The sequence below is a fragment of the Cebus imitator genome, unplaced genomic scaffold, assembly GCF_001604975.1.
Source record: "Cebus imitator isolate Cc_AM_T3 unplaced genomic scaffold, Cebus_imitator-1.0 Scaffold86, whole genome shotgun sequence".
NCBI classification, from domain to species: domain Eukaryota; kingdom Metazoa; phylum Chordata; class Mammalia; order Primates; family Cebidae; genus Cebus; species Cebus imitator.
In genome coordinates, this window is record NW_016107401.1 from 6,875,557 (window position 1) to 6,903,266 (window position 27,710).

Genomic DNA, 27,710 nt, shown 5'->3' on the forward strand with positions numbered 1-27,710 from the left:
GAGTGAGTGAGTGAATTAGTGAGTGAGTGAGTGAGTGAGTGAGTAGAGTGAGTGAGTGAGTTAGTGAGTGAGTGAGTTAGTGAGTGAGTGAGTGTGAGTGAGTGAGTGAGTGAGTGGAGTGAGTGAGTGAGTGAGTGAGTGGAGTGAGTGAGTTAGTGAGTGAGTGTTCTGAGAAAGGGTCTCGCTTTGTCACCCAGGCAGGAGTGCAGTGGAGTGATCATGGCTCACTGCAGCCTCAACTTCCCAGACTCAAGTGATTATTCCACCTCAACCTCCCAAGTAGCTGGGATTATAGGCATGTACTAGCATGCCCAGCTATTTTTAAATTTGTTTTTAGAGACAGAGTCTCACCGTGTTGCCCAGGTGTTGTCGAGCTCCTGGGCTCAAGCAATCTTCCTGCCTCTACTTCCCCAAAGCTGGGATTACAGGTGTGAGCCACCCTTTAGGAGGTAATGAGTCAACTTTGAAGTATGAGAGCCTCTGGTACCGGGTTCAGGACCTCTGGCTCTGGAGTAGGACACAGTCACAGATCTGCAGGCATGGATCTGCAGCAGTTCATCTTGTGCTGCTGGCTTCACCTTTCTTAATTTGGTTTTCTGATGGGATAAATAGCAATCATGATCCTTATCCCATAAGGTTTTGGATCAATTAAAACAGCACAGCTACACAGAGACTTGTGGGGGTATTCTGGGGGCGCTGAGCGATAATTAATCATACCTCCATCCCCTTCCAAGTTCCAAACCCACGTGAAGCAGGCAGATGGAGACCAGAACATGGGCTCCATGGCCGATGAACTCCTCTGAAGGACTCAGGTATCTGGCCCCCAGCCACCACCGGGCTTCCTAGTGCTGCCTTCCACAAACTTTGGACAGTATCCCTATAGGGTGAGAGGGTGAAGGTCTGCAGAGGCGGCACACAGCCGAAGTCCCTGCCTCACATTGTCAAAGCCTAGGAGTGTGGACAGAGGATACGCAGCACAGGACTCACAAAGGTAGCCTTGGCTTCACTCCAGACGGCAGGCCCTAAGGCTGCAGATACAGAGTGGATGCCCACCTGGGAGCTTTTGCACAGGAAGACCCATGCAAAAGTGGACGTGCTGGACTGCACAGGCTCAGTCCTTCCTCTTGTAGCTCATGGCTTGGAGGAGGGAGATGACCCAAAGACCCTTCATGATTTGTCCAGTTGGGGTCTGGGTATCTCCATCCTTCTTTGGAAATAGCAGAAGTAAACTATTCCCCATCACTTCTAAATATTAGTGCTCAAGAAATGCTGGGATCATTATTAAGAAGTTATGGCCAGGTGCGGTGGTTCACACCTGTAATCCCAGCACTTTGGAAGGCTCAGGTGGGCAAATCACAAGGTCAAGAGATTGAGACCACCCTGACCAACATGGTGAAACCCTGTCTCTACTAAAAATAAAAAATTAGCTAGGTGTGGTGGTTCACACCTGTAGTCCCAACTACTCAGGAGGCTGAGGCAGGAGAGTTGCTTGAACCAGAGAGGTGGAGATTGCAGTGAGCCAAGATCACACCATTTGCACTCCAGCCGGGGTGACAAAAGCAAACCTCCATCTCCAAAAAAAAAAAATTTGTAAAGGATATTAACATAACCCTTTCTCAAATGGAAAGTTCTTTCAGTTGCATCAATGCTTAAATCCACAATGAAGAATCATTCAAAAAGAACAATAAAAGACTCAGAGAAAATGTTCAATAACCTAAAAACAATAATCACAACAAAAAATTTACATAAGAACTCATAAGAAAAACTGAATGGTGTTAGAAGTCAGATCATGACATTAATAATACAATACAGAGTTGAATGTGAGAGATCTGGTCAGTACCAAACTCACCGAAGAATGGTCAGAAATTACCTTCACATAAACAGCGACAGAAAGAAAGATGCACACCTGCAGTTATTAGAGCCCCGAGCAAACAGTATGCATCGGACAAATACTGATGGGCTGGCTGTTCAATTGTAACAGTCCTGACAACCTATTCTTGAAGTATTATTTAATTTATACTAGATATTCTTTATTGGGGTTTTCAGTTCTAAAATCTCTCTCGAATAACTTTTCCTGCCAATCTGTTATTTGAGTTGCTTCGGAAACCTGCCTTAGTGAATTCTGCACTCAGTGGCTCCCCAGTAAGAAGTTTGTTACTTTGTCATCTTATTTGTTAGGAAAGTTGTGATATGTCAGAGGGACATAAATAATCCCATTCAATGGAAAAAAATGCTTTCCTGCAAAGCCACAATACTTTTCACGTTTCAAACCACTTTCACATGTATCCAAATGCTTTGCTATTTTTATAAACGAACGTCTGATGAGGACGAAATGAATAAATATTCTCAGCCAACCCTTTCTGCCCTTTCCGAGGAAACTTCTCAGAAGTTTCCTGCAGCTCATCAGCTCATCACTACTGTCTGTGTTTTGAACCTGTGTCTTGTCTGCCTTCTCCTGAGAAGATGAAAAGTTCCCAAACCACCCCCACATGCTAATTTACCATCACCCTTTCCCACTAAGTACCTAAAATTTACTTTCTGCTTGAAATGAAGGGAGAGGCACCCATCTTTTGAGTTTGGCTTGAATAATATAAATATTTAGAAAAAACCCACCAAATAATGACAAGAAGTACAGGCACATAGGGTGCTCATGTCAATTTTTTTCTCCTTAAGTGTTACAATGGAGCATTTTGACTTGTTACGAGAGTGGGAATGAGAAAGTGAAATAGACTAGAAACAGACCAATTTCATTTTTCTGTCAGCATCTCATGACAGGCCAAAGATAAACCTCATAAACTGTGAAAAATGAACAATTCTTGGTTTTGATAACCTAAACTGGGATGAGAACCAAGGAATTAATATCTCTGGAACCCAGGAGTTTATCTCACTTGTTTTTCAATGATTAATCCCAAACTTATCCCATTTTTGTCAACAATTCAAACAGGCCAAAAGTAGAGTTTTAGACTCCTGGCTGTAGCTCCTCTCTCAGCCTACCCTTCCTGCTGCCAAGTGAAGTGGTAATTAACCAAAGTCCCTTTTTTTTCCCTTGACATACAGAATTGCAGGGCAGCAATACTCCAGAGAAGGGAGACATTGGTGGGAACTGAAAATGGTAGGTTTTAGAGTAGGGACAGGAGGAAACTGAAAAGAGGAATAGGAAGCATGAAGGTATGGAGGTAATTATAGGAAAAAGCAATGTGCCAGTGTGGTGGCTCCTTCCTGTAATTCCAGCACTTTGGGAGGCCGAGGTGGGCGTATCACCTGAGGTCAGGAGTTCGAGAAGAGCCTGGTCAACGTGGTGAAACCCCATTTCTACTAACAACAAAAATAAACAGAAAGCATTAACCAGATGTGGTGGTGTGTGCTTATAGTCCCAGCTACTAGGGAGGCTGAGGGAAAAGAATCACTTGACTCTGGGAAGCACAGGTTGCAGTGAGCCAGGAATGCACCACTTCACTCCAGCCTGGGCAACAGAATGAGACTCTTTCAAAAAAAAAAAAAAAAAATGGGGCAACAATGGGTACAGATGGGGATTTGGGGCAGACAGTGAAAAGAACAGTCTGACAGGTGAAGAGTTTCAGAACTGAACCAGGAAATAGTGGCAATGACATCAGGTGGGAGGATGGACTTGCAAACCCAATTAGAGAGTATGGACAGAATTGACGGACACAGGGAGCCATTGTGAATTCCAGGGCAGGAAAGTCACGTGGAGCGAGGGGGTATGAGGATGGCAATGGGGTGCAGGCAGTGGAAGAGACTAGAAACAGGGGGTCTAATGTTAAAACATCTCCGTACTTGGGACAAGAGGTGATAAGGGCTACAGTTTCCCATGTTTTTCTTCCGCGATCAAAGTATTTCCCTAATTCTAGCAGTCTTTTCTCACTATTAGCTAATTTTCCCACAGAGGCACAAAACTTGTACTGCTGTTTACTTGTTTTATCTTATCCACTAATGACTCTTGTTTATTTAAATATCTGTTTTATCCTCACTCTGATCTGCAATGTTTCTGAAATTGCAAACTTGGTATATTAGTTACATATATGTTTTAACTGCATGAAAACCAGTATATGCCTAGTAAAATAAGCAGTTCATCTAAATCTTAAAATCATCTCATACTACCAGTGGGGCACTTATTCTTTGGGGAAGGCTGCCTTAGCTCACAGGTTCATAAGCTTATGAGGGTCACAGATTCCTTTGTTTACCCACTAAAATCTACAGTCCTTTTTTCCAGAATGTTCAGTGTGTCTGAGCACACACAACTTTGCACGTCAAGTTGTCACTATCCCTTGGGTTAAAACTCTTTTGACTTCTCTGAGGTTTGCAGAAGCTGAGCCCTAGCTTTTAGGCAGACCAAGGCACTCAACACATCTTTCCAAAGCTCATTGTAGCCTTGAAGTCCTACTGAGTAACTGCAGTACCCTCTGTGGGAGTCTGACCCTGGCTCAGCTTCTAGAATGTTCTGTGGTGAATACCATTCCTAATGTCTCCTCGGATACCCTAGCTCTTTTCAGAGGCTCCCACCAGAAAATTGCCAAGAGGAAACTCTTTCTATGGCATTGGTCTGCACACGTGTGTGGGCACACATATGCCCACACACGTGGACACAGGCTTGGGGCAGAACCTGAAGGAGTGAGCTGTGTAGCTGTGCCTGCTCTCCCAGCCTTTTGCTGAGAAAAGAGTTTGGTCTCACTCGTGGGCTGTGATTGCCCTGTCAAATCAATTGAGGAGGCTATAAAGATATAAGAGCTGAACAGTACCAACAGGGGACTCTCTTTTTTTCTCAAGGCTTCTTGCCAAATATAACAAGAATAAATATGAAATGGCTTCATATTCCAAGCATGAACTAATGTTGGGGTTGCAGCTGATAAGTAAAGAACAGCTAAACAGGCTTTGACATGGCGACTCTGGAGGGGGGCGGTGTTCTCGCTGGAAGTGGGGGTGCTGGGATTTATGGGGGCTGTTGTGGAGTGAGCTGTCTGGAAGAGGTTCCTCTTCCATAAAAAACCCAGGCCCCTGCTGACTGATTCTCACGTTAGAAAAACATTGGTAAATCATCAGCATAATCCAAGAATTATTCCCTTCCTCTGCTCTGAGCACGAAGGCTCTTCTTTTCTTATCTGTTTCTAATTTTCTTCATGGGTGCCGTTCCTAGTCCATTAACTGAAAGGACTTTTGGCTAGAAGCCCATGACCACTTTGAGGAAAGAAAAAAAACAGAACAACACAAAACCCAAAAGGCTGATATTCCTGCATCTCAGATAAGTAAAAGTGGATGGGAATGGCTCCCCGGGGAGTCCCTGCTGGGTTAGGTTCTGCTGTGCCCCGAGGCACAGGTAGGGGGACTGGCTGCCTGGACATCTCCCCCAAGCTGGGCTGCCAGGGTAAATCATTGGCTTTCACGATGTCCTCTGGAGAAAATAAGGTCATTACAAGGCTTTTAAGATCAACCATAATAGACTCCCTCCAATTTGTTTTTCTTCGGCTGCTTTTACTGAGCCCTCTGGGCCTTCTTCCAGCACTGAGTGTGATACTGCTCAGCGCGGTGCAGAGAGGAGAGAGGGGGCTTTGGAGTCAGCCCAACAGACCAGGGTGAAAATCCTGCCTCTGCGTCTCCCAAGCTACGTAGCTTTGGGAATACGGGTAGCCCCTCTGCTATGGACTGCATGTTTGTATCCAACCAAAATTCATGTTTGAAAGCCTAATGACCAATATGATGGTATTTGGAGGTGGAGCCTTTGGGAAGTAATTAGGACTAGATGAGGTCATGAAGGCGGAATCTTCATGATGGATGAATGCCCTTATAGGAAGGGTCCAGAGAGCTTGCTTTCTCTAGGCCAAGTGAGGATACAGCTAGAAGGCAGCTACACGCCAGGAAGAAAGCCCTCCCCAGAAACTCACCATGCAGCCAACCTAACCTGGAACATCCTAGTCTTCAGAATTATGCAAAATAAATGTCTGCTGTCTAAACCACCCAGTCTATGGTACGGGCATACCTTGCTTTATTGAGCTTTGTTTTACTGCGCTCACAGAAATTTTGTGTTTTTTTCTTTTTTACAAATTGAGGGTTTGTGACAACCCTGCATCAAGCAAGTCTATTGGTGTCATTTTTCCCAAGAGCATGTGCTTACTTCATGCTTCAGTGTCAGTATTTTTAAACAATAAAGTATTTTTTGATTAAAGTATGCAGACTGTCTTTAAAACATAATGCTATTACACAACAGACTATGGAATAGTGCAACCATAACTTTTACATGAACTGGGAAGCTAAAAAATGTGTGTAACTCACTTTATTGTGATATTCACCTTTTTGCAGTGGTCTGAAACGGAACCTGGAATATCCCCCAGCTATGCCTATATCCTCTGATAGCAGTCTGAGGTGACGAAGACAGCCTCTGAGCTTCAGTTTTTGTAAAACAGAGAATCTAATGTCTGCATTACAGAGTGGCTACAAAGACTTGATGAGATGACGCATGTTTGACGTACAGGAGAACTCCTGGCCCATGGCAAGCTGAATGGTAAGCATTATAACCACCGTGATTAGTATGATTATCATCATCACCAGCACCACCAGCATGCTCCCCGATGACCTGGGCCAAGGTTGAATGAGAATAGAGACAACATGTTCAACTCAGTTTAATGCCATTTAGAATGGATTTGCACATGGCGCGCATGAGATTACCATTATGTATATCCCCACTTTCGTTCTTCAGCTACACAATCAGGATATAGCAAAGGACACAGCTGTAATATTCATTCATTCAACAAATGTTTACTATGTTCCAGACACTTTACTAGAGTTGCAGGTACAGCAGTAAGCAGGGCAGACATAGTCCTTGCCTTGCTGGTGAGTACCCGTGCCTTTGGAGCTCTGGGGGAGACTCAGTGCGAAAGGCCTCAAAGGCAACCTGTGTTATTGCTCAAGGTTAGTGTTGCAACTGAACGGCAAGGCAGAGAAGTCAGCAGGGCCATAGGAACTTAGGGTTTATACTTCCCCCAAAATGCCCATAGAGCATTCAACAGGTATTTACTGTTGCCTTTTCAGCAGGCATTTCCTCAGTACCGGGCACTGTGGTAGGCCCTTGTCCTTGTGATGGACAAGGCAGGGCCAGTTCCAGCTTTGCAAGGGCTCAAAACCTAAGAGAAAGGGGAGACAGACAAGAAAACAATCGTCCTACCAAGCGGTAATGCCTGATCCCCAGGGCCACTGCTGTCTCACTGCGCTTCAGGAGCATGACCACCCACCAGCCAGGCCATCCCCTGAAGTTGGGTATATGGTAAACCGTAAAGCATTCTCTCCTCTAATCATCTGTTTTAGTCATAGGATAATACAAACAGCAAAAAATTAGCTTCCTCACCTAAGAGAGGGGACAATGAGAGAGTCTGCAGATCTGAAGTGTATTCTACTGTCCATATGGCTGGTTCCTTCATCCCTTAACAACACGACTCCCCGCGGAGCCATGAGGAAGCTGCCCCTCCCTTCCCTCTTTCTTCACTATTCCCCAGCCTCCCACATTACACACGAGTTGTGGTCTGGGACCAAGAGGGTTTTGTTTTTTAAACAGTTAAATCTTTCATTGCAGACCAATTAAAATTTAAAGATATTTTTCTCTCTCCCCCTCTCTTTCTCTGACACACACACACACACACACACACACACACACACACACACACTCCCTCCCTCCCCTCTCTAAGCACAAAGAGCTGACAACAACCTGGTGTTAAGGGGATTTGAAAATTCAAAAAAGAAAAGTTAATTCTTCACCTCCATTTGTCTTTTCCTCCCTGAAGTTCCCTAAATGAGAGATTGCTCTACCAGGAAACCCAAGTGCCTCCCGCCTAAGCATTCCTGTTGCTGGACATGAAAGCCGACCCACCCCCCTGGTCTTTTTGCAGTGTGTGTGGATACACATGTGGTGCCTGGGACATGCCCTGGGCACTTGGCAAGCCAGGCTACTCTCATCGCGTTGCCCTGCCCACCCCATCCCCAACTGCCACCTGTAATGTGGTTTGGCTCTGTGTCCCTACCCAAATCTCATCTAGAATTGTAATCCCCGTATGTCAAGGGAGGGACCTAGTGGGAGGTGACTGCATCACGGGAGCGGTTTCCCCTATGCTGTTCTCGCAATAGTCAGTTCTCATGAGATCTGATAGTTTTATAGGGCGGTTTCCCCTGCTTTTCTCTCTCCTGCCACCTGTGAAGAAGGTTCCTGCTTCCTCTTCTGCCATAACTGTAAGTTTTCTGAGGCTTCTTCATGAAACTGTAAGTCAATTAAACCTTTTTCCTTTGTAAATGACCCAGTCTCCAGTATGTCTTTATAGCAGTGTGAAAACAGACTAATTCTACCTCTATACTGCCAAGTCTCAGTATTTTGGATGTTCTCCTAGTCTGTCATCATGACTCATTGACAATTTCAGGGACTCTGAAAGCCTGATCACTGAAGACGAAGTGGGGGGACATCAGGCAGTCCCTCTGGCCCCAACCTTATTCTCCATGTTTTTTGATCTAAAACAAATAGATGTTAAAATGAGACTAGGTCCAAAGTGTCTAGGAATCTCTGGATAGGTAAGTATCTTTACGTGATACATACCTGTGTGTGTGTACTTAAAAGTGTGTATTTTGGGTGTGTAGTCTGTGTTTGCCTACATACACTGAAGCCTGTCTGCTTCACTGAATATATTGACTTGCTCTGCTACAGTTTTAACTATCTTCACTTTCTCCAAGTAGAAAGCCCCTCTCAATAGCGTTTCTTTCCAAGAGTAATCATAACCAAAGATGGCCTTTACCTAATGCAGTTAAAATGCACATACACACATGTCCATCTTTTGCCTTTAGAAACTGGGCTCCCCATGACTTCTCTTGCTGAAACACTCAGGGCCAAGGAAGTTATTGCTAGATATTAATCTAGACATTAATCTTCCCTGAGAATTTCCCTTTTCCCTGTTGCCTTATAGGACATCAAACAGAGCTCTCCTTGCAAAGCAGCCAGCCTGCCCGGAGGTCTGGTCCTGAGCTTTGCGGAACCCCATCCCTGGAGAACCCGACACTTTACTTTGGTATTTCCAGGTAGAAGGCGTGGTTCTGCCATGATGTAAGACACAGACTCCCAGCTCTCCGTGGCTTTTGGTGAACTAATGGTAATTTTATCCTTCTCTTGGGTAAAGATGAAGATGAAAGGCAAAAATAAGATCAATTCTTTGCAATGACAAGAAATCATCTCTGGCAGGATGTGAGTTAGAGAAAACATTAGGTCTTACAGAAAAAGGGATCTCCAGACTCCTACGAAGAAAAGCAAATGATTCCTGTGGGCTCTCATCTTTGGATTACCATGTAATCTGTGGCCAAGGAGCTATAAGGGTGGGGGGAGGCCCCAAGGCAAGTGCCTGACTTCCCTGGCCATGCAGAGAGCACAGGGGCTTGGAGAAGAGGCCATAGCAGCAGCTAGAGCTGGCATCTGGATGGAGCCAGAGAAATCCACAGATCTCCTGGGCAGGTGGGCCCAGACAAGACCAGACTACTGACTTCCCTTGTGAGTATGGATGAGCCACACAGTCTCTCTGTGTCCCGCCATCTGTTTTTTTTTTTTTTAACTTTTTAGTAAAAACAGAGAGATGGCCTCCCTATGTTGTTCAAGTTGGTCTCAAACTCCTGGACTCCAGTGATCCTCCTGCCTCACATCCTCTTTTTCTTTTCTCTTTTTTTGTGATAAAGCCTCACTCTTGTCTTCCAGGCTGGAGTGTAACGGTGCAATCTCGGCTTACTTCAGCCTCCTGGGTTCAAGCGATTCTCCTGCCTCAGCCTCCCAAGCAGCCAGGATCACAGGCATGCACTGCCACACCCGGCCAAGTTTTGTATTTTTAGCAGAGACCCATTTCCCCACACTGGCCAGGATGGCCATGAACTCCTGACCTCAGGCAATCCACCTGCCTCAGCCTCCCAAAGTGCCTGGATTGCAGGCAAGAGCCACCACACTTGGCCCCGATTGTGTCTTAAACACCTTCCCAGAGTTCTTTAGGCCATGGGTATGCTAGATGTGGGCCATGTACCCAAGAGTGATAGGGAGCATCCTCTGTTTCAAATAAAAAATATTCCTGCCTTTTCTTTGTCTCACAGGTAAATTATTTTGAAAGCAATAATAGCCAACATTCACTAAACCCTTATTATTTTCCAGGTACTACAGCAAACACCTGAACACATTTTCTTACATAATCTCCCCAACTACCTCATGATGAACATATTTATGTGCTGTCATCATGTGCATTGGACTGATGGAGAAACTGGAGTTCAGAGATTAAGTAATTTGTGTGCAGTCACACAGCTGGTCGGGCTGGGATTTGAACAAAGGCAGCTTGACCTCTCTGCACCCAAGGTAACATTTCAATATGAGCCAAAATTACTAAAAAAAGAAAAAAAAAAAAGAGAGAGAGAGAAACCAGGAAAGGTTAATTAGGAGGAAGCCATTATTCTGGAGCACAAAGCAAGTGCACATGGTCCTTGAAAGGCATTAAACTAGAAGATGGTTTTCCTCCTCTTGAGACTCCCATACTACATCCATGTCCTCCCCTGCACCTTTGGAGACCAACAACCTGCTAATTCACTTTCCAGATCCCACATAGCTGTGTCTCTGGGTGACCGTAACTTGGGTGAGTCAGCAGACAAGCTCTGCATGGCTCTCAGAAAGATGTCATTAGTGAGAAACGATGCCAAATGTCATATGTGGGAGTCTGTTTGCAAACAGGCTCTTCCCTCTTTGCCAAAGAGCAAGCATTCTGTATAGTCACCAGCTCCTTTCCAGGTCACCTTTCTGCACCAGACTCCCTGGCCCCACCCAGACACCCATGAAGAACACACCTGTAGTAAACCAGGGCTGTAATATTGGGACTGTTGTCATCACTGAGAGCAGCTACCTTTCCTAAAAGGGGCTTAGGATACAGACAGTGCCAATCTTGTAGCTGGTTGTCAGGATGATGCTACATCCCAACATCATGTTAAGTAGCTGTAAGCCACCAGAACAAGTTCAATGAGCATCCACTGAGTACTTACTTCCGGTAAGACGTCAGACATAATGAAGGATATGTCTCTCCCTCCCAGAATTATAAATATGGGGTAGGAAAAGACTGAGAAACGAAGCTGTAATATAGAGCCATAAATACATGCTAGATGAACATAATTTTAATTATAGCTGGAGCATATTTTGAACTATTAATTTATATTTATTTTTCATTGATTTCCTATTCTCTTTCCTCAAGCAAGTAGCCAATCAGCCTTGTCTTCACTGCCTCAGGGATGGTATCTTGTAAAACAGAAAGGAAAAGTAGCATGCAAGACTCCCTGGCTTTGTAAGGCTAAAAGCTGTTGTCTAGAGGTGAACCAATGGGGTTTTAGAGGAGGAAGGAGGCGAATGAGGGTTTATGGGTAAAAGCATAGTTGGGTGCTTTACAAAGGGGACCTAATATCATGAATTTTGTCTGAACAAGACCCTAAAAAAATGGCTGTGTGGAATGTCTAAGCAAACACGGTACCAGAGGTGATTTGGCGGAAACTTCTCAGGTACCCTGTGTGATCACAGAGAGTTTCTTCCCCTGACAATACCGTATGAACAAGGATAAAGGGAAGGGGCTACCCAGAGTTAACTTGCTTGGTCGTTCCTTTATTTTGATGTTGCACATGTCCCTAGAAGTACAGCCCAGATTGAGGGTGGAACTTGAGTGATTTTGACCACAGTTTCCTGGATGGTGGCCTGGAGGGGTAGGGCAGAAGTTGCCAGTGAATTATAGGATGCCCTGTGGTGGGTGTCCTGTATTTCTATTTGCTAGATCTGGCAGCCTTAGGTAGATTGTGAAATAGAAATTAAATTGACAAAATGACGTGGACTAAAACTCATACCTGAGTTTGTAAAACTGAATGTGTAGAATGAGATTCATCCCTATCAGAAAATAATGCCTTTTATTTTTAGAGTGCTTTACAGTGCATGAAGCCCCTTCAAACAGACTATGTCACTTGATTCTCCCCATAACCTACTGAGATGAGAAATCTGAGTCTAATTATTTCCAGAAAAAAGAGCAGGGCTCAGGGAAGCTAAGCCCACTGAAGACTCTAAGTGTATATGGGCCAAAGCTGTAACCAGCACCTGCTTCATCCTCCAGTCCAGCTCTGCTCCTGGATCCTGAATTGTTTCTGAGTCTCAGCCTGGCCCAGGCTCCTGCATCCCAGAAATGACACCACCGAGTTCAGTTCCAAAATGCCTCTCAGAAGCCTTTGTGAACCCTGAAGTTTTTGGTGTGTCTGATTCCACATTACCTCTCTCCAGTCTGCAGAAAAGCCAGAACTATGAAAAGATTTAATTTGGAGAGGGGACTGCAGGACGTCTCCACTGCTTGTGGCTTCTAGGAAAAAACTGTAATAGCTCTGGCTTCTCAAGCTCTGTTTATCATCTTCCAGGCCAGGTGACATTCATCTACAAACAGAAAGAAAAGATGGCTTCATTCCTCTGCGGCTCAATGAGGACAGTGCGGCTGATAATTTATGGAGAAGAGAGCCGAGCAAAGAACGAGGCCAGACTTTCGGGGGTGCCTTGTGGACCCCCGAGGAGGAAGGCTGAGGAATGCACTGCCCAGGACACTCAAGGCAGTCGTTTGCCGAGGGAGAGGAGGGGCCCGCTCTGTCAGAGCTCAGGGTTTTACACATCCTAAAATCTTTACTTATGGACATCAGGTCAAAGGGAAGGGAAAACACTCAACCAGACTTAAAAGTAACCTGATGTTATTGTCAGCAAATGCACTGCAGCTGTTTTTGCTATTACAAAAGCTGATGCTCTTTTTTGTTGTTGTCAGGCATGAATCTTGTAGGAAATACAGAATATGATTCTGGGGAAGCCCCATGTATAGCACTGCCTACTTTGATAAAAATATCATTTATTCATTCAGCATAGGGGACTTCAAAAACAGGGCAATATTCTTTCTTTCTTCCTTTTTTTCGGTTTAACTAGGTGCTGGAAGATAGGAACCAGTTTCATTGTCGTTTTTTATTCTTTATAACTTGATATGTTATAAATATGATTTATTATCTACTAAACAGTGAATACAAACAATAACTCTTCATCGTTGATGAAAGCCATTATTGGGGGGTACAGGAAAGGGCATCTTGTAGATTGGGAGATGAGATGAGGATTTTGATGATTGCCAAGAGGACTTCATCTTGTAACAACTCTGAAGCAAAATGGCATGAAGCTCTGCTGACCCATGATAACTGTGTGTATTTCCTTCTAGTGTCTCACCGACTGGCAGCCATCCACTTCAGGCATGTCCGTGGAACATACCATGGAGGAGATGGGACCAGCCTTGTCTCGGGGTCATGATTCTGGCCCCTTGATCTGGGCAGGAGTGCTCTGCTCAGAGTGCAATGCTCATTCCTACAAGTCTGGCTCGCCTGAACTGTGAAAGGTCAGCAGGACTACGCTTAGTGCCAGGATTCCAAGTTCCCTTCTTCCGCCCCAGGTCTGGCAACTGTAAATGTGGAGGCTCTGCTAAGCACCGGGATTTCATTAAGGGCCTCGTTAAAATTTACTGGAATCAAATAAAGCAAAGATCCCGCCTTGGAAATCGTTCTCCACCCTGTCTCTCCTTCTCACCTCTTCTCAACCCCCAGCCCCCACACCACTTATTCATACATGAAACCTTGAACAACTGAGCTAATTCTGGAAAGTTGCCCATATCAGATACCTTCAGAAATCACTTTGGAAAACGCCTTTAGGAAGGTAGGTCACCTCTTTCCACTTGTCTTATGACAGCAGGTCCGGAGCTTACACAAAGAGGCAGTGAAGCAAAGATGCAAAGAGTATGGACTCTTTAGTCAGAACTGGGATGAACGCTGGCCACTGCCTATTCATGGAGGAGCCTGGGCCACTTAACTCTCTGAGCCTCACTTTCTGCATCTATAAAATGGGAATAGTGCTACCACCCACTGTATAAAATGTTGACAAAGTTAAGCAAAATAACGCAGGCGTGCTGCTTAATCCAGTGTCTAGCACACAGCAAGTGCCAAGAATGTGATCAAGTAAAAGGGGTCTTTTTCTAGCACCGCCCACACTCCCATCTTATCACTTTATCTTCCGCTGAGCAGAGGTTCTGCCCAGGTGCCTGGGGCAAAGGAGAGGAAAAGATGTACACATTCTCCTGGACTTCACAGTTGTTCCATCCTTCTGTGACATCATCATTTGAGCCATAGCCCACAAATACGAACTCCAGCAACCCCCAAGCCCAGTTCCTACCCCCCCCCATGCTTTTTGTCACCTGCTCTCACACCCCACGTGGGGCCTCTGCTTCCATCCTACCATTTTGCAAGCTTGGCCAACTCAAGCTCCCCGGGCTGCACCCAGAGTGGCCCACCTCTGTGCCAGGTAAGCAGGTCAGGGCCCCCAGGATGGGAGGCAGGAAACCCTCTTCTGGGGAAAGCAGACATGGAGCAAAACGGGCCCTAGGAAGGGACAGCTCTTTGGTTTTGCTATTAAACCTAAAACCCGATCCTTCTGTTCTCAGAGACCTGACCACAGGTTTCATTTTTCAAAGGGTTACCTGGATGCTTATTAAAGGCCGACTTGTGCCCGAGATTGGGTTACTCCACTTTCAGCAGCTGCTTGACCTCTGCCTTTTACGCCCGTTCTTAGGTGAAGGCTCATGTGGAATTAAACCAGGGCTAAATAGGAGGTCCAGGGAAGCTGGGACCCCGGGCAGCTCCTCGAGAGACAAATGTGTTTTGAGCAGGGCTGGCTCCTTCTACTCATTCAGGTCTCTGCTCCAATACGCATTCACCTGCCCTCCAAACCTACAGTTCCATACCTCTTCCCTCTTCCTCGCACTGACCTGTTCTATGTTTTCATGCCGCTTGCTCCAAATTGCCTCCTTTATAGATCTACATACTTGCTCTCACTTGCAGGCCTCTAGGCTCTAGGCTCCCTGAGAAGAGAGGCTGCCTGTGTTGTTCACGCTGTCGTTCCTGCGTGTGGTAGGAATTGCACGGAGTGGATGAGGGAGAAGGATAAAAGAGTTATAAAATGCCTCACCCAAACTGTGAGGTCTGCCTGCGTGGTATTACAGAGAAGCTTGTATTACAGAGAGCGTTTTGTGGAAAGAAGGAAGGAAGGGAGGGAGGAAGAAAGGGAAAGAGGGAGGGAGGGAGGAGGGAGGGAGAAAGGGAGGAAAGGAGGGAAGGGGGGAGGATGGAGGGAGAAAGGGAGGAAGGGAGGGAGGGAGGATGGAGGGAGGAAGGGAGGAAGGGAAGGAGGGAGGGAGGAGGGAGGGAGGAGGGAGGGAGAAAAGGAGGGAAGAGGGAGGGAGAAAAGGAGGGAGGAGGGAGGGAGGAAAGGAGGGAGGAGGGAGGGAGAAAAGGAGGGAGGGGGGAGGGATTAAGGGAGGGAGGAAGGGAGGAATATAGGGAGGGAGGGATAAAAGGAGGGAGGGAGGAGGGAGGGAGAAAAGGAGGGAAGAGGGAGGGAGAAAAGGAGGGAGGAGGGAGGGAGAAAAGGAGGGAGGAGGGAGGGAGAAAAGGGGGGAGGGGGAAGGGATTAAGGGAGGGAGGAAGGGAGGAATATATGGAGGGAGAAAAGGAGGGAGGGAGGGAGGGAGAAAAGGAGGGAGGAGGGAGGAGGGAAGGAGAAAGGAGGGAAGAGGAAGGGAGAAAGGGAGGGACAGAGAAAAGGAAGGAGAGAAGGAGAGAGGAGGGAGGGAGAAAGGGAGGAGGGAGGGAGGCAGGCAGGCAGGGAGGGAGGAAGGTAGGGAGAAAGACAGTGAGGGAGGGAGGAAGGGCAGTTGGTTTCTCTTGATATCTCAAAGCTTTATGACACACTCACGGAGTGAACATAATCTTTATGGAATGATACAAATGGACTGAATCACTCAAGAAGATAGTTTTATCTGGTAGTGTCACCTGCCGTTATACATTGTACGTATGTTCTTATTCTCTCTCCAGCTACATATATCCAGCAAATTTTCTGAACCAAAATTGGCCAGGGCCTGAACACCTAAGTACATGGAGTGGAAAGTCGGTATAAATTTGATGAGAGCCAGGAAACCTGAAGTATTGGTGGGGGAGAGGATGGTGAGATGGAGAGGAGGAATAACAGCCACAGGCAGAGCTTTTCTTTGGTTGAAGCCTAGGACAGAATTAAAAAAGATAGGTCGCCCGGCGTGGGGCTCACGCTGTAATCCCAGCACTTTGGGACACCAAGGTGGGCAGATCACCTGAGGTCGGGAGTTCGAGACCAGCCTGACCAACATGGAGAAACCCCATCTCTACTAAAAATACAAAACTAGCTGGGGGTGGTGGCGCATGCCTATAATCCCAGGTGTGCAGGAGGCTGAGGCAGGAGAATCACTTGAACCTGGGAGGTGGAGCTTGTAGTGAGCAGTGAGCACACCACTGCACTCCAGCCCGTGCAACAAGAGTGAAAGCCTATCTCAAAAATAAAAAAAAAGGTAGGTCAAGACCAATGTTAAGACCAATGCGAAACCAGCTTCCTTCACATGCACTTTCCTTTGCTCCCCTGAACTAGAAAACAGTGACGTTTGTATACAGGAATGAAGGGAAGAAAGTGAAATGGTGCAGAGAAGGTGGGCTACCTCTGAGCGTAGGAGCATTAAGAAGCAACCTCCGGCTGGGTGTGGTGGTTCATGCTTGTAATCCCAGCCCTTTGGGAGGCTGAGGCGAGTGGGTCACCTGAGATCAGGAGTTCAAGACCAGCCTGACCGACATGGAGAAACTCCATCTCTACCAAAAATACAAAAATTCGCCAGGTGTGGTGGTGCATGCCTGTAGTCCCAACTCTTCAGGAGGCTAAGACAGAAGATTTTCCTTGAACCCAGCAGGGGAAGGTTGCAGTGAGCCAAGATCACGCCACTGCACTCCAGCCTGGGCGACACAGCGAGACTCCAGCACAACAACAACATGAACAAACAAAACAAAAAAACAAAACAAACAACCTCAGAAGGCAGCAGTGACATTATAGATTATAGAACCAAACTTCCGGGAGGGCAAAAAGTCAAATCTTGTCATTAATAAGGGCTATCTATCCACATAAAATGAATCACAAACAATTAACTGGACAAACACTAAAGCAACCCCCTCTATGAGCTGATACATTTGCCCCAGGCTGTTTTTTTGTGTATCAAAAAAATACAAAAAAGGACAAAACAAAAGCGGCTCTGGGGCATCTCCTTGTCATCACAATCATCCTTCCCTCCCACCCCTCCCCTACAGGGCTGTTGTTAAGCCCAGGAGGTAAAGGGTCCTCCCGCAAGAGCAGGTTGAGGGTCTGCTTTCTGGTGACCCTGCATCCGGCAGGGAAGCTCCTGCAGGTGTGTGTTAATGACTGCGGATAACTCTGTGTAGGGACAGTTCCAGGAGCCACTCAGCCATGCGGTTCCAAAAGCCAGGATTCACCGATACGCATGCATTTGTGCAAGCACGGACAGGCTGCAGAAGTTTCTGCTTCAATTGTCCAAAAGCGACACATCAACTGTAGCTGTGTAACTTTGTGCAATTAACTTCCCTGGAACTTTCTAAGCTTACTGATAAAATTGAGACATTGGAATAGCTACTCTCTAAGGATCTCCCAGTTTAAAATTTTTATAATTTTATGGAAAACACTGCTCTGGCCAGGTGTGGTGGCTCATGCTTTGGGAGGCTGAGGCAAGAGAATTCAAGACCAGCCTGGGCGACATACTGAGACCCTGTCTCTACAAAACAAAACAAAGCAAAAACCAAAACCAAAAATTAGCCAGGCATGGTGGTCCTTGCCTGTAGGACCAGCTACTTGGGAGGCTGAGGTGGGAGGATTCTTTGAGGCTATAGTGAGCCATGATCATACCACTGCACTCCAACCTGGCTGACAGAATGAGACTCTGACTCAGAAAAATACATGCGCGCACGCACGCGCACACACACACACTCTCTCTTTCTCTCTTCTCTCTCTCTGCCCCCTTGCTCTTCCCATCCCATATCTGCCTTTCTTCTTTCTTCTCTTTGTCAGATCTCCTCCATCTGCCTCACAAAGGCCAGTGAGCCCCGGCCACAAACCAGGGAAGCCAGCAAATTAGAAACTTTCTTCACAAAGTTTTGAGTAGCTGTTTTTCCCACGTGCTTCTCAGGCTGTAAGATAAATCCCCAAGTCTCCTGTTGAGTGCTGAGTAAGAAAAGCCAGGCAGTCTGCAAGCAAAGGTCTCCTGGTTAAGACCCGGGGCTACAGAGCAATAAATACAACCCCTGCACCAAGGCACTTGGTCTAATACAGAAGCACACGTGCACACAGGAATGCGACCCTTCTGCTGCAGAAATCAAGACACAGCTAATGGGTGAAATAAGGTATCATGCTGATTACTGGGGGAGTGACTTTTATGGAGCCAGAAAGCCTTCCTAGGAGTGGAGATGTAATATACAAGTTTATAAAAGCTAATAAATGATATTTTCATTAAGAGTGTCTATTCCCATTTTTTGAGAAGTCACTCCATCTGGGACATATCCATCCACTAAACATATGTAGTACATGTAATTATTATTTATTGAGCACTGTATGCTATGAGCTGTGCTAAGCTCCTCATATATATATATATCTCACTTAATCCCCACAATAACACAACGGATCAACCATAGCACAGTGTTAAGGGCATGTTAATACTCACATGGATTCCACCCTTCTTGGCACCTCTGCCTTTTCATCTATGAAAAGATTTTTCAATTAAAAAATTATGTAAAGCGGCCAGGCGCGGTGGCTGAGGTCTATAATCCCAGCACTTTGGAAGGCCGAGGTGGGTATATCACAAGGTCAGGAGATCGACACCATCCTGGCCAACATGGTGAAACACCATCTCTACTAAAATACAAAAAATTAGCTAGGCATGGTGGTGCACGCCTGTAGTCCCAGCTACTCTGGAGGCTGAGGCAGGGGAATCGCTTGAACCTGGGCCTCAGAGGTTGCAGTGAGCCGAGATTGCGCCATTGTGCTCCAGCCTGGGCACCAGAGCAAGACTCTGTCTCAAAAAAAAAAAAAATATATATATATATATATATATATATATAACATTAGGAACATAGTAAATGTTCCATAAATACTATTTTTTGGAGTTTGTGCCATTTTTACACATATTGCTACTTAAACGTTCAGAGAACATTAGTGACTGACTGATCCAAGTTCACAAAGCAAGAGTGGGGTTTGAATCCAGCTCTGTCTCTAAGCTCCATCCTGTGCTGTTCCTTGTGATGTGAATTATGACTGCAGAAACTCTAGGATTCTTGATAGCAATTGCTTTAAGTCTTCAAGTAACTCAGCACTTTCTGTGTGACTTGTCCCATAGTCTGCCTTTAAAAGTCATTGAGGATCTTCAGTTAAAATCACTTTGCCCTGGAAAGAGGTCAGGTGAATTTGTGGCATAGACAGACCTTAATTTAAGTGAGACATCTATGGCCTTTACTTTGAGGTGGGGAGATCAGCTTGCTTCATGTGTTATTATCTGTGGTTCCAGATATTTGACCTCCCCACCTACCTCCACTCTGAACTCGCCTGGACGTTCCCTTCTACTCCTTCCCAATGCCCAGCTCTGTATTAGGGACCTTTAGGCACTAATACAGAGCTGGGCACTGAAGTTCCCTAATACAGAAACGTTGAGGAAAGAGCTAAAGAAGAGCGTGGCGCGAAATGGCGCTAGAAAGACACAAGAACTGGAAATGCTGGCCGCTGTCACCAAAGGCAGCTCTTAAGGAAAGGGAAGCAGCCACTCTGGCAGCGTGAGGGACATTCACAACACTTAGGCAGGCCTTGCTGGCAGGAGGGCTGAAAAGGGCAGGACAGATTGCAGCCAGCTCCTTCCAATCCACTGACACTTGCCACAAGCCTCTGCACAGCAATGGGCCGAATCTCCTGTAGCAACAGATGACCTCGAAGTGGTCATCTGCTACCTTGTAGTGGTAACTCTAAAAAGGTGTCAAAAGGGGTATGAATAAGCAGTCCAAGGAGGAAGCTTATAAGTTTGTCAATAAATTTTTTTCTATGAGAAAAAAAAAAAAAGCCAAAGGAACAGCTTAGTGTGTCTGAGTATCTCCTAAGTCTTCTTGGGTTTATTAGCTTTTATGAGGAGGAGTCAGAGAAGCAATCTGGGGCCACTAAGAGTTAAAGACAGGAAATATGGGCTCGGCAGGAGGAAAATTCTAGCAGGACAAAGAAATCTTGTTGTTTGTTTAACACAGGCTGGTAAGACTGCTAGATTCTCTTGCTGATGAGATTATGGTTCTACCCTTCCATCTTCAAGAAGGAATTGACACAAAACAAATCTGCCACCTACCCCCCGGAAACCTGCATGCCTCCTACTTACACCGGTTCCAGTGTTACCTGCAGCATTTCTACTGCCTGCATTAGAATCACCTGAAGAGTTTATGTTAAATGCAAGTTCTGAGGCCCCACCCCAGACAACTGAGGCAGATCCCAGAGACGGGGATGTTCCAAAACCCACATTTTTCACAAGCTCCTGGGGTGATTCCTATCTACACTGAAGTCATTGAGGAGCAGCCCCTTGTCTGCCTTAGGGGAGTGAATCAAAGCCCGGGCAATCCCCTTTCAGCTTGAATTTTCTGAATTAATACATTTTACCAAACCCATCTGGAAAGGACACTAAAAAATAAAGGCTTCCTTTTTCAGGGAGGGGAGCTGCTCAGTTGCCAGAGTATCAACCTGAGCCCAGGACACTGCCAGGCTGCTGAGTCAAAGAGGGTTTAGCAGTCCATTATCATAGACAGGTGAGAGGAGGTAGCTGGACATCATCTCAGAGACATGGGGACTTAAGAAACATGTAGATCTGTTCAGTTAAGGGCACATTTCCATGCTCAGAAATCAGACATGAGCTCAGGAGTCCTATCCTCTACCAGAAGAAGAAATCTTAGCGTCATTTTTTCTCTCTCTTATCTCTGAGTTGGGTGGTGAACTGTGGAAACACCATATCGATTTGCTCTTCACTCTTCAATGCTTTGCAGTCTTCTTGCTAAGGGAATTTAAAATATCTACAACAACTCTGATGGTAGATGACTGGCTATTTCTAGGGAAAAGCAGGGGGTCTGACGGCAGCTTTCTTTTTCCTTCTGTTTTGACTACATCTTTGGAACGGGTACACGCTGACAGCTGTCTGGGACTCCTTTCCCTAGGAACTCCTGCAGTGGCTTTCTCAAGGTCACTCAGAAAGCAGTTTTGCCTCTCTCTGCTGAGGTGCCCATTAGCACCCTGCATTGACAACTAGTCCCTCCCCGAGTCTCCAGGTCAATTTGCCTCTCTCATTCTGGGTTGCTGGGCAACAGGAAGGAAGCCTTGGACAGGGCTGAATCTTTCCTAGACTGCAAAGGGAGAACTTTTAGCTGCATCCTGGGAAGGAGAAAGGAAATAACATGGCGTTCAGAATCGGGGTCTTCCAGCTGTGTCAACTCATTCCACAAGACTGCGGATCTCTCCTGCCAGTGCAAACACTGTCCTTTCTCAGATCTGGGGGTCGATATTTGCAGAGGAGGGAAGCAAGTGATGGAATGCCTCAAAGAAGCCAAACTGCCTGCCGGGTCACAGCCTAGTTTGAAGTCTTGACTCACTGCCCCTTGCTTTGCATCTAATTGTGGATTGCACTATAAGGCAACCTGTTAGTTGTAAGTTAGAGTCCCAAGTTAATTCATTAAAAATAATAAATTAGGAAGACTTTTAAGAACACTCACACTCCCTTGTAGTCTGGTAGCTTCCTTGAAGGTAAAAGAAAAGTTAGGCTTCCCTGGGTCAGTGGCTTTGCATATGCATGGTACCTTATTTCCCATGTATTCCGCAGGCTCATAACTACTTACATCCACAAATGTCAGAAAAACTGATGCCTTGGCAGTATAAGCAAATTACGATCACCTGCGCCCTCTACCACTTGCTTAAAATGAGCAGGGGGGCATATGGAAAATGCAGGTTCCTGGTCCCCAACCCCAAAATACTAAGGGTAGAATCCTGAAATTTACATTTTAAATAAATGTCCTCTTCCTATAGCTATCGCTCTTTTCCTTCCAAGCACAGCTGAAAACATTTCCCTTTTATAAAGGATTAATTAAATATGTTTCTGATTTCTTTTATGCCCTCTTAATCCATTTTCTTTCACTGTCTCCAGCAGTGAAAATGGACATAACTTTTTCAGTTCTTTGCAGATAGTCTAAAATGCGCTTTGCTCTGTGTTTTGCTTGGGAATAAGTGTTTTCCCTGAGTTACAGCAGAGACTGACAAATAAATGCCATTTCTCAGGACAAAGTTGGCTGCTGCCACCTGTTTTTGTAATAAAACTTTATTGGAAGTCCTGCCATTCTTTTTTTTTTTTTTTTTTTACATATTGTCTGTGGTTACTTTCATAGTATCATAGCAGAAGTGAGTGCTTGAGAGAGAAACAGTATGATCTGCAAAGCCAAAAATATTTTACTATCTGGCCTTTTACAGAAAGTTTGCCAAATGTTGGCTTAGAAGGGTAGTGAAACTGGCTGGCAGTTGAACAAACCCATTTCTTTGTCTTCCTGGATACATAACTAGGACTTCATCTCCCAGCCTCCTTCGTATTTAGGTCTGATCATGTGACAAGGAGAGGAAATTGGCCTGGCTTGGTCCATGAAACTTCCCTGAGTTTATCTCCCATGATGCTAACAAACCTAGCATTGAACCTAGGATGCCTCCTGCTGAAACTGGCAGATTTCTTAAAGATTACTCTTAATCATGAATTGAGTAAAGGAGTTTGGGAATCTGGGTCTCTTAATCATTACTTGGAAGCAAGCCACCCACTCATTAAGAAAAGCCATTTTGGTCTTTATATGAGAGAGAAATAAACCTCAATCAATTTGAGTCATTATACATTGCATTAAATTCATTTGTTAGAGCAGCTGAATTAAATTAACTTAAACACAGAGCCTCCTTCCTTAGGTTAGAAGTTAGAGTTAAGGAATGAAATATTTTCCTTATTCAGAACACCTTTAGCATTTCCAAAAGATGGATGGTGGGTATATGGATTGCTACCTATGTAAAGGGAAAAGAAAAACACACAGAACCAGAGAGGACAGTGGTTGTGGAAATTACTTTTGCCTGAGGTCTCTGCTCACATTCTACAATCCCTGCATAATGAATTTGTCTTCCCCATTACTGACCAGTAGATGCCCTGCCACACACAGTGCTAGAGCAAGAGAACCCTTCCTCCAGGAAATCATTATTTCCAGTGAGATAGAACTGTGTAATGTCAGGGTTAGAGTCCTATAGAAGACTATGAAGTGGGGAGAAAAGTGTTCTGAATAGAGTATGGCAGAACTGGCTCTCAGAACTTTCTAGAAATGGATTGTGTGCTTAAGGCAAGTCACCATCCTTTGGAAGTCACGACTTCCTCATCTACATCTTAGCAGATGTAGAGCTTCTGTCTATAGATATACAGATGTCTACATCCTGGAATGTCAGCAACAGACTGTATTTTAGCTATAACCAGCTCAGAGGTTTCCAAAGCAATTTTCAAGGATGCCTGTGATCTGTCGGAGGTCCCTCAGCATCTTCTGCAGTGGTTAAGGGATGGGCAAGGGCAAGGGCCAGGTTCTGGGTTGCCCACAAATTTAATTGGAGCAACATGAATTTTTATGTATTTATGGTATGATACTATTTTTCTTTTTTGAGATGGAGTTTCACTCTGTAGCCCAGACTCATGTGCAGTGGTGTGATCTCAGATTACTGCAACCTCTGCCTCCTGGGTTCAAGTGATTCTCCTACCTCAGCCTCCAGAGTTGCTGGGATTACAGGTGCCAGCCACCATGCCTGGCTAATGTTGTACTTTTAGTAGAGACAGAGTTTCACCATATTGCCCAGGCTGGTCTCGAACTTCTGACCTCAGGTGATCCACCTGCCTCGGCCTCCCAATGTGCTGGTATTACAGGCATGAGCCACTGCACCTGGCCAAGATAGTATTTTAAAATAGTAACCTATGTGTTTCATGCTGCCCCTTCCAAGACACTCATACTCCCTTGTATCTAGCTGGACCAGATATATCCCACCTTTACCTTAGCGACCGATTGTCCCAGCACAGCATAGAAATTAAAGACATTAATTCTTGGTCGTTCAGTTTCAAAATTCTAGACCTACATTGTTCACCATGGCAGCCTCTATCCACATGGAGCTACTTGAATTCAAATCAATTAAAATGAAACATTCAATTCATTGGTCACACTAGACACATGTGACTGTGGCTATTGTAATGGAAAGTACACATAGAGAACACGTCCATCATCACAGAAAGTTCTATTGGACATTGTAGATCTAAACCCTGAGTGTACTCAGAGTATACTTAATCAGTCAGCACTAGGAATCTCCCTCCACCAAAGATTACTCCAGCTGGGAAAAACATCAAAGGGCTGGTACAAGTTGCTGAGAAGCAGATGGGCACCTGACTGATGAGAGACTCCTTTCTTAACCAACCTCTGCCAATTACAGGACTTGCAGTGGGTCACACCAAGGGGAATGACAGAAGCTGAGGTCTCAGGAGACACATGTCTAACAGGTGGAGCCACGCAGGGGGCAAGGCCTCTGAGAATTCCCTTGGCTTCCTGCCACTGCAGGAGCATTCACAGAGGGATGGCTTCATGAAGGCAAAGAGAGCACTGCCTGAAAGACAGCCTTCCAGAGTCTCTCAGAGACGCAGAGTAGCAAGGCGGTAAGTCAAAGGATGATTTTCTGTGCCCTTGAGACTTGTAGGGAAGAAGCAAATTGAGTGAGAAAGGGTGATCTCACTGGACACCAAGGTAGACAGACTTAGGTTCCATGAACTAGATGCCCACTACTTCCCTCCCTTAGGCTGGGCACCGCTACACTCCCTGAAACTTGGACACAGCCCCCGAAAGGAGGCAGAGGGATTTGCAAGTGCTTGTGATTTCGTTTTTGTGAAAAGGGAAAAGGGAAAAGTGAATGTGAATGAGAAACTGTTACAAACAATCAAAGTCACCTTTTCTGGATACAGATACTTGCAGACTGAGTTTTCACCCACTATATATTTCCTGTATTTGCCTTATACAAAAATGAGCCTGCTGCCCAAAACAGTAAGACTGAAAACTCAATGAAAGGGTGAGCCAGAGATCATACCCAAACGCATCTTACTAAGTGTCATGGTTGTTTGGGTAACAGGCAAAGGCAGGAAGAGGCTTCAGGCCCCTTACGGTTTTGGGTGAAACTCTGCGTGTGTGCAAGTGGTGGCATTCTCCAGTGTGGGCCCTGACATCCCTCTGAGGGGAGCAAAAGTCAAGCCAAGAAACAATAGGGTGAGCACTCTAAGCTCAAACATGTAAGTGCACCAAAAAAGGACACACACCCACCCCAGCTCCTGCTTTGTTCCACAAGAAAATGGGCAAAAGGCGAACAGGTATTAAGAAAAAATATATCACTGTTTTACTAAGAGTTCAGTATTGTTTGTACTTCTAGGGGTACCCACTCTAACATGATGTTTTCTGTGTATATGATGTTGCCTAAGGAAACAGAAGCTGTAACTTCTCTTATCCAAGCATGCTATTTTTCTTAATCAGGTTATTTATTATTACAGGTACAGTCGTATTTGCTTTTTTTAAATCATTTTGGATGTCCTTTTTTGGGGGAATTGTACGAGTGTGTGCACGCATATAACTAGGTACAATGCCAACACACTGGAGACCCTGAACACTCAGGCTTTGGAGTGACTTCCTCTGTGAGGCCCTAGTGCTGCTACGCAGAGGAATGAGCACAGTAGTCTGGGTGGGTTTGGGGTTTGGTTTACTCTGCTACTTTGAAAAATAGCTTTTTTGTGTGTGTAAAAATTTTTTAGGACTCTATTCAAAGAAAAAAGAGGGGTAGAATTTTCATTAAAAGGATAATTGTAAGAGTAAAGCTCTGTCATCTGCTTTCGAAACAGCTCTGGGCCTCTGGGTTGGAGGATGTGTGCATTTGAGAAGAGGCCTACAGTAAACTCTCCCCAGACTTCTGTGGACCTCAGAGACGTCTGACTTCACAGGGTCATTCTCCTTGCTCACTCTCTTCCTCACTCCTCTTGTATTTCTACCCTCTGTTCTTTTTTTCCTTTTCGCACCCCAGCTGTCTGCTCTTACTCTTCTGTAATCCTCAACCCATCTTCTTTGCCCTAAAGTCCGAGGCTCCCCCACCTGCATTCTACCATATTGAAGGGCTTACCTGCATGGTGCCAGCAAAGGTAATAGAGCTGAGATGGGTGTGTGTGTATGGGAGCGGGGCACGGGGTCAGGGGTTGAGTTTCATGACTCTGTTTTATCTATCTCTAAAGACAGAGGTGAATTGGTATTATAAGCTCAGATACATCTTTGGAAAGGAATGAAAGATTGAGGCTGGGGAAAGGGAGAAACACCTTTTTCTTCCCAGTGGAAACATTTGCATGCTACAATTGGAGAATGTGATTCTGCCAGCCGGTCATATTGGGCTGGTGTCCTGAGCTATGGACTTCATGTATGCAATTCTCTTTCTCAAAACATAGCTTCGAGGTAGGCAAAATTATTGCCTTACTGTGAATAACCAGTAGGAGGACCAGAAAGGTGAAGAACATGCCAGAAACCCAGCTGGTAAGCCTCTGAACCAGGAACTTAATCCCAAGAGCAGATTATTGAGTGTGAACACAGTACTGGAACTCAGCAACGTGGCAAGAGACTGCAAGATGGCAAGTTCACCCTGGGAGGCAGCGGGGTGGCATTTGAAGGGGGTAAGATGACAGCTCTTATTTATTTGTTACGTGCATGACCTCGTGGGCAGCAAGGCTGGAATTTGCCTGAGATTCTGAAGTTTGAATCTTCATCCAATATACTACCCTGCCCACAACATGAGCTGTGGGCAGAGAGACATTCTCTAACTTCGGAAGGCAAACTTTTCCACTGGGGAGAGAAAGCTGTCAAAAACTTCTCACTGGGTCGGGGGTGTGGGTCCATTTTTCCCACTGGAAGTTGCTGAAACGTCTGGGAGACTTTTAAGGTTGACTCGGTCATGATCCTACCCCAGATCCTGCTGCTTCCTTGGTTTCCAGAGCAACAGCGCAGGATGGGGAGAACATACGTGGTATCAGATTTGGACAGGGAGGCGAGCAGCAGTGTTTGTCGGTGGGAACGGAGTGTGACACACACAGCCTGGGCTCTGTGCCTTGCCCAAGCTGTCACACGCATCACATCCTCCAGAAGCAGGGTGATAACAGCCCGGAATCCACCAACCCCTTGCCTGTCTTTAAGGGAGAATAGCAGGGAAAGAGACAAAATAAGGACAAGGCAGAAAGAGAAGACATTGGTTCAGCTTGAAGAAATTCCTACCCTGGTTTACAGCATCCTCACAGGACCACAGGATTAGAGCACAATTGCCACTCCCCAAGTCTCCAGACACCTCCAACCCTCATGACTTGGATAACAATTTGCAAAATTAGATTACTTCCCATTGGGACACTGTTCATTATGATTGGGGCTGGTAATTTTTCCAGAGACCAGGTCTGCATGGAAGTGTGGGTCAGGGCAAAGTATAGGAAGAGTCAGGAACCAATTTCATTCTCTTCTGATAACCAGGACCCAAATAAGGGAGGGATGTTTACAAGAGACCTTTCTGGATACAGTTCTGGAGTCAGCTGGAGAGTTAAGAGAGGGAATTAAAAAATATATATATCTTGAATCCATCCGGAATC

At 45.5% G+C, this 27,710-nt stretch overlaps 1 protein-coding gene and 1 long non-coding RNA gene across 2 annotated transcripts in view; one reads left to right on the forward strand and one right to left on the reverse strand.

The window, feature by feature from the left end:
* SLIT3 (slit guidance ligand 3) overlaps positions 1–27,710 on the reverse strand; it is a 544,627-nt gene that overhangs the window by 326,476 nt on the left and 190,441 nt on the right. The window lies entirely within an intron of this gene.
* LOC119472118 lies at positions 14,275–27,474 on the forward strand. Its single transcript, XR_005201229.1, has 4 exons — positions 14,275–14,395; positions 24,622–24,716; positions 26,120–26,234; positions 26,325–27,474. It is a non-coding gene; the product is annotated as an uncharacterized LOC119472118 (long non-coding RNA).